The sequence below is a fragment of the Saccopteryx leptura genome, chromosome 9 (assembly GCF_036850995.1).
Source record: "Saccopteryx leptura isolate mSacLep1 chromosome 9, mSacLep1_pri_phased_curated, whole genome shotgun sequence".
In the NCBI taxonomy this organism is placed as follows: Eukaryota; Metazoa; Chordata; class Mammalia; order Chiroptera; family Emballonuridae; genus Saccopteryx; species Saccopteryx leptura.
This window is the reverse complement of record NC_089511.1, coordinates 92,600,716-92,612,019: the sequence shown is the minus strand read 5'-3', so window position 1 is coordinate 92,612,019 and position 11,304 is coordinate 92,600,716. Positions and strand designations below refer to the sequence as shown.

Sequence of the window (11,304 nt, the reverse complement as noted above, 5' to 3'; positions counted from 1 at the left end):
GTCCTAATTCCTGGAAGTGACTGAGAATACTGATTATTGAATTAAACATCCAAATATCACTGTCACAAAAAAAATGTTCTTTTTGATTCACTTTTTGGATTATAGTATTTACTCTTCTTACATCTGCTATCAATCTAATTTTTTCCCACTTCATCTTTACTACTGTTTATTTCAGTTACTGTATGTTTTTCAAAGCAATTTCATTTGCTCACCTTACCTCCACTGCCCTGCATTCCTACTCATTTTTTGATTCAAATAATTTTTGAGTACATGCTATGAGCCAGTCATTTTCTAACAGTTGAGAGTATATTAGTGAAAAAATAATGTCTCTTAATGAGTTTATATAAGTAGTGCTAATGGCTACAGGTACATAAAAAGATGCTAATCATCAGTAATCATTACGGAAATGCAATTCAAAACCACAAAGAGATATCACCTCTCACCTATTAGAATGGCTAGCATCTAGAAGGTAAGAGGTAGCAAGTATTGTCAAGAAGGTGTAGAAAACAGAATCCTTATACCCTGTTGGCTGGAATGGAATTGGTTCAACCACTATGGAAAACATTGTGAAGGTTCCTCAAAAATTAAAAATAGAAGCCTCATTCTACATGAAAAATGGGCACCATTCTTGTCCATTGTGTCCAGACATTAATGTGGCTACAGTGAGACAGGTTATGCTTCCACCATAGTACTGTTATTGCAGTGGTGACAATGAGACCTGTAACATTTTGAAGAAGAAAAAAAAATTAAAAATAGATTTATTCTATGATCTAGCAATTCAACTTCTAGGTATATACCCAAGTGAAATGAAAACAAGATATTGAAGAGATACATGCACTACCACATTTATTGCAATATTATTCATAATAGCCAGATGTAGAGACAACGTAAGTGCCTATAAGTGGATCAGTGGATAAAGAAGATATGATACACACACACACACAAATGGAATGTTATTCAGTTATAAGAAAAAATAACATCCTGCTATTTGTGACAACCTGAATATACCTTGGACACATTGTGCTAAATGAGATAGGTCAGACAAGTAAGACAAGTACTGTATGGTATCACTTTATATGTGGAATCTGAGAAAGCCAAACTTTCAAAAACAGAGTAAAATGGTGGTTAGCAGGTGATAGATGTGTATAGGGATAGGCTAATTGTTGTTTAAGGGTACAATCTTGCAAAGAGTTATAAGTCAACCCTGGAGACCTATATTTAGTGAATATAGACACCAATATTGTATTATAATCATCAAACTTGCTAATAGACTAGAACGTAATTATTCCAACTACTAAAAAGAAATAATTATGTTACAAGATAATGAAGCTAATTATTAGTACAATGGCAATCATAGTATAGTATATAAATGTTTTAAAATAACATGTACAACTTAAATTTATACAATGTCATATTGTTAAACATTTTGATTAAAACAAAGTGCTAAACATATAATCAGATATTTGTTTCTGCTAAATGTTCTGTGGTTGTAAAGTCTATCAAAAAAGTTAAAGCTGAGTTAAATAGATTGAGTGTGCTACTTTCTGAAGAATAGTTAGGGGAAACCTTAAGGAGATCACCATTTGAGCAAAAATTTGAATCAAAAATGATTGTGTGCCCTGGTCGGTTGGCTCAGCGGTAGAGCGTCGGCCTGGCGTGCGGGAGTCCCAGGTTCGATTCCAGGCCAGGGCACACAGGAGAAGTGCCCATCTGCTTCTCCACCCCTCCCCCTCTCCTTCCTCTCTGTCTCTCTCTTCCCCTCCCACAGCCAAGGCTCCATTGGAGCAAAGTTGGCCCCGGGCACTGAGGATGGCTCTATGGCCTCTGCCTCAGGCACTAGAATGGCTCTGGTTGCAACAGAGCAATGCTCCAGATGGGCAGAGCATCACCCCCTGGTGGGCATGCCGGGTGGATCCCGGTCAGGCACATGCAGGAGTCTGTCTGCCTCCTCGTTTCTAACTTCAGAAAAATACAAAAAAAAAAAAAAAAAAAAAAAAAGATTGTGTGAGCCAGAAAGTGCTCTGTGTTTTTGAGGTTGACAGGAGGAGGGGCAAGAGATGATGTCAGGTAGTTATGATCCAAAAGATGCGAGTATTGTAAGCCTTACTAAAGACTTTAATTTTATTCTTAATTTATTAGTGGGTTTTTGGCAAATGAGCAACATCTGATTTATATTTCATAAGATATTTTTCACCTCTATTGAAAAAGTATTGGGAAGAGCAGAAGGGTATAAAGAACTAATTATGGGACTGTTGTAGTTTTCCCTATGAGTGATTATGGTTACTTAGACAAAATTGGAAGGCATGGAGGTAATGAGAATAGGTTGGGGTTATCTCTGTATTTAGAAAGTGGGGCAGCAATTAAAAAAAATTAACACTTATATAATCAGAGTAACAGAAGAGAGGGGTGAGTGATATTGAGGTATTAAAAGAAATAATGATTGAAAACCTCAAATTTGACCAAAAAACAAAACAAAACATAAAACACTAGTCACTCAAGAATCTGAGTATCTCCCAAGAAGATAAATTCAAGTATATCCATGCTAAAGGCACATCACAATTATATTTCTGAAAACTAAAGACAAAAACATCTTGAAAGTAGCTACTGGAAAGAAACATTACATTTGGGGAAGACAGTGAATTTCTTACCTGAGAACATAGAGGCTAGAAGGAAATAGCACATTTTTAAATACTGAAGAAAAAAAACTTACAGAGAAATTTCTTATTTTGGAAAATATATTCATTAAAGAGATAAGCTATGTTCATGAGTCTCAGTTTTATATCCCACCTTGTGTGAAATCATATGTAGTTCTTAGATTTTTCTGATTTACTTATTTCACTCAATATAATGTTCTCAAGGTCCATCCATGTTGTTGTAAATGGCAATTTATCATTATTGCTTAAGGCTGAGTAGTATCCCATTGTATATGTGTACCACATCTTTTTTATCCAATCCTCTATAGAGGGACACTTTAGTTATTTCCATGTCTTGGCCACTGTGAATAATGCTGTGATAAACATGGGGGTACATGTGTCTCTGTATATCAGTGTTTTTTTAGTTTTCTGGATAGATACCTAGTAGAAGGATTATTGGGTCATATGGTAGTTCTTAATTTTTTGAGGAACCACCATACTTTCTTCCATAATGGCTGTAGCAGTTTACCATCCCACCAGCAGTAAATGAGGGTTCCTTTTTCTCCACAGCCTCTCCAACACTTGTTATTACCTGTCTTGTTGATAATAACTAATCTAACAGGTGTGAGGTGGTATCTCATTGTAGTTTTGATTAGCGTTTCTCTAAAAGTTAGAGAAGTTGAGCATCTTTTCATATACCTGTTGGCCATTGTATGTCTGCTTGGGAGAAGTATCTGTTCAGGTCCTCTGCCCAGTTTTAATTGTTAGTTGTATGTTGTTGAGTTGTGTGTGCTTTTTATACAGTGCAGGCCCTAGTTTTACAGTTGTGAGTATGCAAAGCACAGTTTGTTTTGGTATTTTTATTATTTTCCATATGAACTGTTGTGGACCATAAACAGCAAAAAGCCTTTGTAGACTCAAGGCAGAGCAAAAGGCCAAGTTCTCCCCCCTTCACCTCCATATTGTCTATGAAGCTGAGTATCTGCATCGACTTCACTTGCTTCCTTAAGTTGCTGGAAGCAATTTACATGCCCTTCTTCTTACTCTTTGTTCAGATGTTGGTTGATTTCACTTTTGCATGGTGGGGGGATTCCTGTTTTTGCCTTGGGAGAGTTCCTGCTTTAGCCTCAGATGTGTAACTTTGTAACAAGGACTTCCTTGATTTGCTATGGCTATATAATAAAGCAAACTGAGGCTATGGGGCACTTGGATATTGCCATCAGCATTTGAAGAGTCCTCCCGGTCCCATTTTTTCTTAATAAGTCTGTTTCCTTAATTCCGCACCATTATTAGGAGCCGTGCTGGTCCGCGGCAATGAACAACTGTAAAACTACTTTTCCAACCCTTGTATATTTTGGATATTAACTCCTTTGGCAGAGGCCCTGGCTGGTTGGCTCAGCAGTAGAGTGTTGGCCTGGTGTGTGGAAGTCCTGGCTTTGATTCATGGTCAGGGCACACAGGAGAAGCACTCATATGCTTCTCCACCCCTCCCCCTCCTATCTCTCTCTCTCTCTCTCTTCTCCTCCTAGCCATGGCTCAAAAGGCTTGAGCAAGTTGGCCCCTGGTGGTGAGGATGGCTTCATAGCCTGCCTCAGGCGCTAAAATAGCTCAGTTTGCAAGCAACCGAGCAGCGGCCCAAGATGGGCAGAACATCACCTGGTAGAGGGCTTGCTGAGTGGATTCTGGTTGAGACGCATGTAGAAGTCTGTCTCTGCCTCCTAGCTTTTCACTTGATAAAACAAACAAACAAGAAAACCCCACAAAAACCTTCTTGTTGGAGCTGCTTACAAACATCTCTCATTTGGTCAGTTGCCGTTTTGTTTTGTTGGTACGTCCTTTTGCTGTGCAGAAGCTTTTAAGTTTCATATATTCTCATTTATTTATTTTTGCTTTTACTTCCCTTGCTTTTGGGCTTTAAGTCATAAAATCCTCTCTAAGACCAAGGTCCATAGTTTAGTATCTATGTTTTCTTCTGTGTAATTTATTGTTTCATGTCTTTGATCTATTTTGAGGTAATTTTTGTATATAGGGACAAATAGTCTAGTTTTATTCTTTTGCCTGTGGCTTTCCAATTTTCCCAGCACCATTTATTGAAGAGGCTTTTTTTTCTCCATTGTATGCTTTTGGTTATTTTATTGTAAATTATAAGCCCATATTCATGTGGATTTATTTCTGGGCTCTTAATTTTGTTCCATTGGTCTGTGTCTTTTTCTGCCAGTGCGATATTTTTTATTGTTGCTTTTTAGTATATTTTGATGTTAGAGAGTGTGGTACCTCCGACTATCCTCAGAATTGCATTAGTGGTGAGCATAGCTGCCTTTCACATATTTTTATAGGTAACTTTTTTATTAGTTGTTGTTTTTTTTTATTTTAGAACTTCTTTAGCATTGGTTTATGTTTTCCCTCTCACCAGAGAACAGATTGTTAGAGAGTTATTTGTAAGTCCAGGGGTAAGTTCATTCTTTTTAATTTCTAGATTTACTGCATTTCTACCTATGTTGTCTATGCCAGTTTATGTTAGTGTTTTATGTACACTTGAAATGCAAGTATACTTTCTAAGTTCTGATATTTAAAATAAGATATGGATTAGTAATACATGTCTTGTTGATTATTATATTTGTCTTCTCTACCCGTAACTTTTTACTGTGATCTGTTCTGAATTTCTTTTCTTATTAGCATGTTTCTGTCTTTTCTTGCTTCTCTGAATTCTGCTGCATGAATAGTGTTTGGTCTCTACATGCTCATGACTGTTATTAATCCATTCAAAGTTATGAATGTTAGCACTGTAAAGTGTTTCTTTTTCTTTCTTTTTTAAATTAATTTTAATGGGGTAACATTGATAAATCAGGGTACATATGTTCAGAGAAAACATCTCCAGATTATTTTGACATTTGATTATGCTGTATACCCCTCACCCAAAGTCATATTTCTTCTGTCACCTTCTATCTGGTTTTCTTTGTGCCCCTCCCCTCCCCCCACCCCATCCCTCTCCTTCCTCTGCCTTACCCCGTTACTATCACATTCTTGTCCATGTCCCTGAGTCTAATTTTTTTTAATGTTTTTCAGTTTTTTTAATTTAATTTTTTTTATTTATTCATTTTCTTTTAGAGAGGAGAGAGAGAGAGACAGAGAGAGAGAAGGGGGGAGGAGCTGGAAGCAACAACTCCCATATGTGCCTTGACCAGGCAAACCCAGGGTTTCGAACCCGTGACCTCAGCATTTCCAGGTCAACACTTTATCCACTGTGCTACCACAGGTCAGACCCTGAGTCTCATTTTTATGTTCCATCTATGTATGGAATCATATAGTTCTTAGTTTTTTCTGATTTACTTATTTCACTCCACATAATGTTATCAAGGTCCATCCATGTTATTGTAAATTATCCGATGTCATCATTTCTTATGGCTGAGTAGTATTCCATAGTATATATGTACCAAAGCTTTTTAATCTAATCGTCCACTGACAGACACTTGGGCTGTTTCCAGATCTTCGCTATTGTGAACAATGCTGCCATAAACATGGAGGTGCATTTCTCCTTTTGAAACAGTGCTATGGTGTTCTTAGGGTATGTTCCTAAAAGTGGGATAGCTGGGTCAAAAGGCAGTTCCATTTTTAATTTTTTTTTAATTTTTAATTTTTTGATGAATCTCCATACTGTTTTCCACAGAGGCTGCACCAGTCTGCATTCCCACCAGCAGTGCAGGAGGGTTCCCTTTTCTCCACATCCTCACCAGCACTTATTCTGTGTTGTTTTGTTGATGAGCGCCATTCTGACTGGTGTGAGGTGATATCTCATTGTGGTTTTAATTTGCATTACTCTAATGATTAGTGATGTTGAGCATTTTTTCATATGCCTATTGGCCATTTGTATGTCCTCTTTGGAGAAGTGTCTATTCATTTTTTTGCCTATTTTTTGATTGGATTGTTTGTCTTCCTGGTGTTGATTTTACAAGTTCTTTATAAATTTTGGTTATTAACCCCTTATCAGAACATATTGTCGAATATGTTCTACCATTGTGTAGTTTGTCTTTTTATTCTGTTCTTATTAGTCATAAGAAATGATGACATCAGATCATTTCCATTAACATGGATGGACCTTGATAACATTATACGGAATAAAATAAGTAAATCAGAAAAAAACTAAGAACTATATGATTTCATACATAGATGGGACATAAAAATGAGACTAAGATACATGGACAAGAATGTGATGGTAATTGGTGGCAGGAGGGGAGGGCGAGGGGGGAGGGGAGGGGCACAAAGAAAACCAGATAGAAGGTGACAGAAGACAATATGACTTTGGGTGAGGGTTATGCAACATAATCAAATGTCAGAATAATCTGGAGATGTTTTCTCTGAACATATGTACTCTGATTTATCAATGTCACCCCATTAAAATTAATAAAAATAAATAAATAAATAAAATGTGATCCATGCCTGACTAGGCAGTGGCACAGTGGATAAAGTGTCAGACTGGGATGCAGAGGACCCAGGTTCAAAACTCTGAGCTCACTGGCTTGAGCACAGGCTCATCCAGCTTGAGTGCAGGCTCACCAGTTTGAGCGCAGGGTCACTGGCTTGAGCAAGGGATTACAGACATGACCCCATGGTTTCTGGCTTGAATCCAAAGGTCTCTGGCTTGAGCCCAAGATCACTGGATTGAGCAAGGGGTCACTCACTCTGCTGTAGCCCCCCAGTCGAGGCACATATGAGAAAGCAATCAATGAACAACTAAGGTGCTGCAACAAAGAACTGATGCTTCTTATCTCCCTTCCTGTCTGTCCTTCTCTCTGTCTCTCTCTATCTTTGTCACACACACACACACACACACACACACACACACACACACACACAAAATAAATTTAAAATGTTGAGCCACAATTCAGCACACACTCCACTTCAGAGAATTCACCCTGTGGAGAAAGCTCTCTTGACATTCTAAATTCAGTAACCTTTGTCTATAAACTGGCCTTATTTTACTCTAGTAATGATAATGGGGCAAATCCGTAGACTTGCAACAAACAGGTTAACAAATGTTAAGAAATAGCATCCATTGAATGCCAACTAACTACTATTGGTATAAAAGCCTACAATTATTTTTTATTTAATAGGTTATGTCAGGATTTATATTGGGGAGAAATCTGTCAATTTGAGACATATAGTTCAAAATTTTTCTTTAGATGCAGTGTAACATTAATAGTTGTGTTTTGGTTTTGATGTCAGAATTTTCTTTAGAAGACATAACAGAATTGCAATTTATATATGTATATTGTACAAGGTAAAGCTTTGAAACAAAACAAATCAAATAGGAAAATGAAGAGGTAGAGTCATAGGTTGCAATAGTAGTACATAGAATTCTCACGTGCCCTTCATCAAGCTTCCTCTAGTGATTATATCTTACCTAACTGTATTATATACTCAAGTACAAGAAACTGATGATACCCTACTTCTGTGTCACATACAGATCTGTTGGGCAGATAAAATGTATTATGCTCACTTTGTTAAAAGATAACGCTGCCCACGTGGAGATGCCCAGGTGATATTAATGTGTGTTGGGGGCAGGCAGAATCGTTGTAGCCTGGGGCTTGGTTTTGGGATTAAGCCTTTCCCACCCTTTTTGATGTGGGGCGGTACAATCCAATCATGCCTCAGAGAAGTGACTTTGTATTAGAGACTTCCCTGTTTTGTATATTGGATTGAAGGTTTTGAATCTACACTATAAAGTGAGGGCAGGACGAGAGCTTGCCCTCTTGGTTCCTGGGATGATTAGCATGAGAGAGCAGAGGGAGCAGAGCAGAGAGCAGAAAGAGGCCATGTGGCCAGGAGAAGCAGCCAAGATGGCGGAGTGCTGAGTGAGTGTAAGGCCAGGAGCCACGGCCAGTGCCACTATCAGAGCAGCCTGGCCCATGCAGGTTCGCATTGGATTCAGACAGTCGGTGTTGGGAAGATAAAATGTATTATGCTCACTTTGTTAAAGAGGCCGTTGCCCAGGTGATATTAATGTGTGTTGGGGTGGGCTAAAGGCAGGCAGAATCCTTGTAGCCTGGGGCTTGGTTTTGGGATTAAGCCTTTCCTACCCTTTTTGGTGTAAGGTGGTACAATCCTATCATGCCTCAGAGAAGTGACTTTGTATTAAGAGACTTCCCTATTATGTATATTGGATTAAGGGTTTGGATTTCTACACTATAAAATGGGAACGGAGCGGGAGTTTGGTTCTTGGTTCCTGAGGTTAGCATGAGAGAGCGGAGAGAGTAGAGCCAGCAGTTAAAGGAGGCCACGTGGAGGAGGCCAGGAGAAGCAGCCAAGATGGCGGAGTGCTGAGTGAGATGCCAGTTTGTACAGAGTTTGTATCTGGGATAAGGAAGAAGATGGGGAACTGAGGGAAATAAGGCTGGTGAGCTAGAAACCTTTGATTCTAGGAAACTCGGATAAATCAGTAGCTTTGTGAGCACTGAATGTGACTGGGTTTTGGAGCCCAGTGTGTATTTTTACTTGCCCGCCGGGTGCAAGCTAGATTAAAGACTATGGCCCACCAGTTTTTGGCTCCATGGTTTCTTTGCCGACTGTCCGAATCCAATGCGAACCTGCATGGGCCAGGCTGCTTTGATAGTGGTGGCCCTGCCTACTGGCTTTACAGTCGGTAAAGAAACAACGGAGCCAAGAACTGATGGGTCTTCATCTTTAATCCTAGCTTGCACCTGGTGGGCAAATAAAAATACACACTGGGCTCCAAAACCCAATCACATTCAGTGCTCACAAAGCTACTGATTTATCCGAGTTTCCTAGAATCAAAGGTTTCTAGCTCACCAGACTTATTCTCCTCAGTTCCCCATCTCCTTCCTTATCCCAGATACAAACTCTGTACAAACTGGCATCTCACTCAGCACTCCACCATCTTGGCTGCTTTTCCTGGCCTCCTCCACGTGGCCTCCTCCCGCTGCTGGCTCTACTCTCTCTGCTCTCTCATGCTAACCTCAGGAACCCAGAGCGCAAGTTCCCGCTTCGTCCCCATTTTATAGTGTAGAAATCCAAACTCTTAATCCAATATACAAAATAGGAAAGTCTCTAATACAGACACTTCTCTGAGGCATGATTGGATTGTACCGCCCCACATCAAAACGGGTGGGAAAGGCTTAATCCCAAAACCAAGCCCCAGGCTACAAGGATTCTAACTGCCCACAAAGACACACATAATATCACCTGGGCAACGGCCTCCTCGTGGGCAGCGCCGTCTTTAACAAAGTGAGCATAATATATTTTATCTGCCCAACAGTGAGATGCCAATTTGTGCAGAGTTTGTATCTGGGATAAGGAAGGAGATGGGGAACTGAGGAGAATAAGGCTGGTGATTCTAGGAAACTCGGATAAGTCAGTGGCTTTGTGAGCACTGAATGTGAGTGGGTTTTGGAGCCCAGTGTATGTTTTTACTTGCCCGCCGGGTGCAAGCTAGAATTAAAGACTATGGCCCACCAGTTTTTGGCTCCATTGTTTCTTTACCGACTATCCGAATCCAATGCGAACCTGCATGGGCCGGGCTGCTGTGATGGTGGCCCTGGCCACTGGCTTTACAAGATCATATTCAGATTTGTAGGAAATCATCCATCTAACTTTGAACCCTCTATAACTTGGATTGGGGAACTTTAGTTAAAAGCCCTGAGTGAATGTCTCTTGGATACAAACACCAAGAGGCTGTGTGAGTGAGTGACCTTTGTGCAGACACAAAGGAATGCATGTGGATGGGCTTTAGAAAATTAGCCTAGAGGTTCAAGATTGCCCCTTCCTTTGTGCTTGTTAATTAGCAAAAGAAAAAAAATGTACTGACCCAAATTAGCCCTTTCTCCAAGTCAGCAAAACAACCATTAGTCATTCTTTCCCCTTATCACCTTGTCTCCCTCCCTTGTAATCCTGTTACCTCTGTTCTGCTTCTGATCAATAAAAGGTAAGGGAGAAGGAAATTCAGAAAGTTTTCTTTGCCTCCCTTGGCAGGCCTCCCCCTCTTTCCCTTGACAAAGTTTGTGTCTTGAGTAGGTTCCTTCCATGCGACACTAGTAGTTCCTAGCGGGCTGGAGTACTACACACATGCATAATGTGTGTTTGCATGTGTAGTTCTGTGAAATTTTATCACTTTGAATAACCATCCACATAGGTTACAAAACCAAAAAGAAATCTGAAATCTGTATTTCACCAGGTTTACAAAGGAGTAAAAATCTCACTGGAAGATTGTCTCTTGTTTTAATTGCAACACAAATCCCAGAAACCATTTGAATATAAAGCTTTTTGAAAGCAAAGATAAGTTGAGTAATCAGGGCAGCAGCCTTAAATGCATATGTCAAGCGTCCCTTAAGTTCACTGGACTTATGTATGTGTAAATAGTCATTACAAAAAACTGTATGTGTTTCATATGTATAATGAAACAATGAAATTGTGAATAGGAAACAATGGTATTCCTAGTTTAGTAGTAGTTACATCGAGTACATCCCTCATGTGTGTAGGGCCTGAAGCAATAGTTTAAACATAGGGCCACACAGCTAGTGTCAGTCGCTTAAAACAGTGGTCCCCAACCCCCGGGCTGCGGACTGGTACCGGTCCGTGGGCCATTTGGTACCGGTCTGCAGAGAAAGAATAAATAACTTACATTATTTCCGTTTTATTTATATTTAAGTCTGAACGA

The 11,304-nt window shown here is 39.5% G+C and overlaps 1 non-coding gene across 1 annotated transcript; it reads left to right on the top strand.

Moving 5' to 3' along the window:
- Positions 1 to 595: 595 nt before the first annotated feature.
- On the top strand, positions 596 to 729 carry LOC136381659 (small nucleolar RNA SNORA1). Its single transcript, XR_010747139.1, has one exon. It is a non-coding gene; the product is annotated as a small nucleolar RNA SNORA1 (small nucleolar RNA).
- Positions 730 to 11,304: the final 10,575 nt, after the last annotated feature.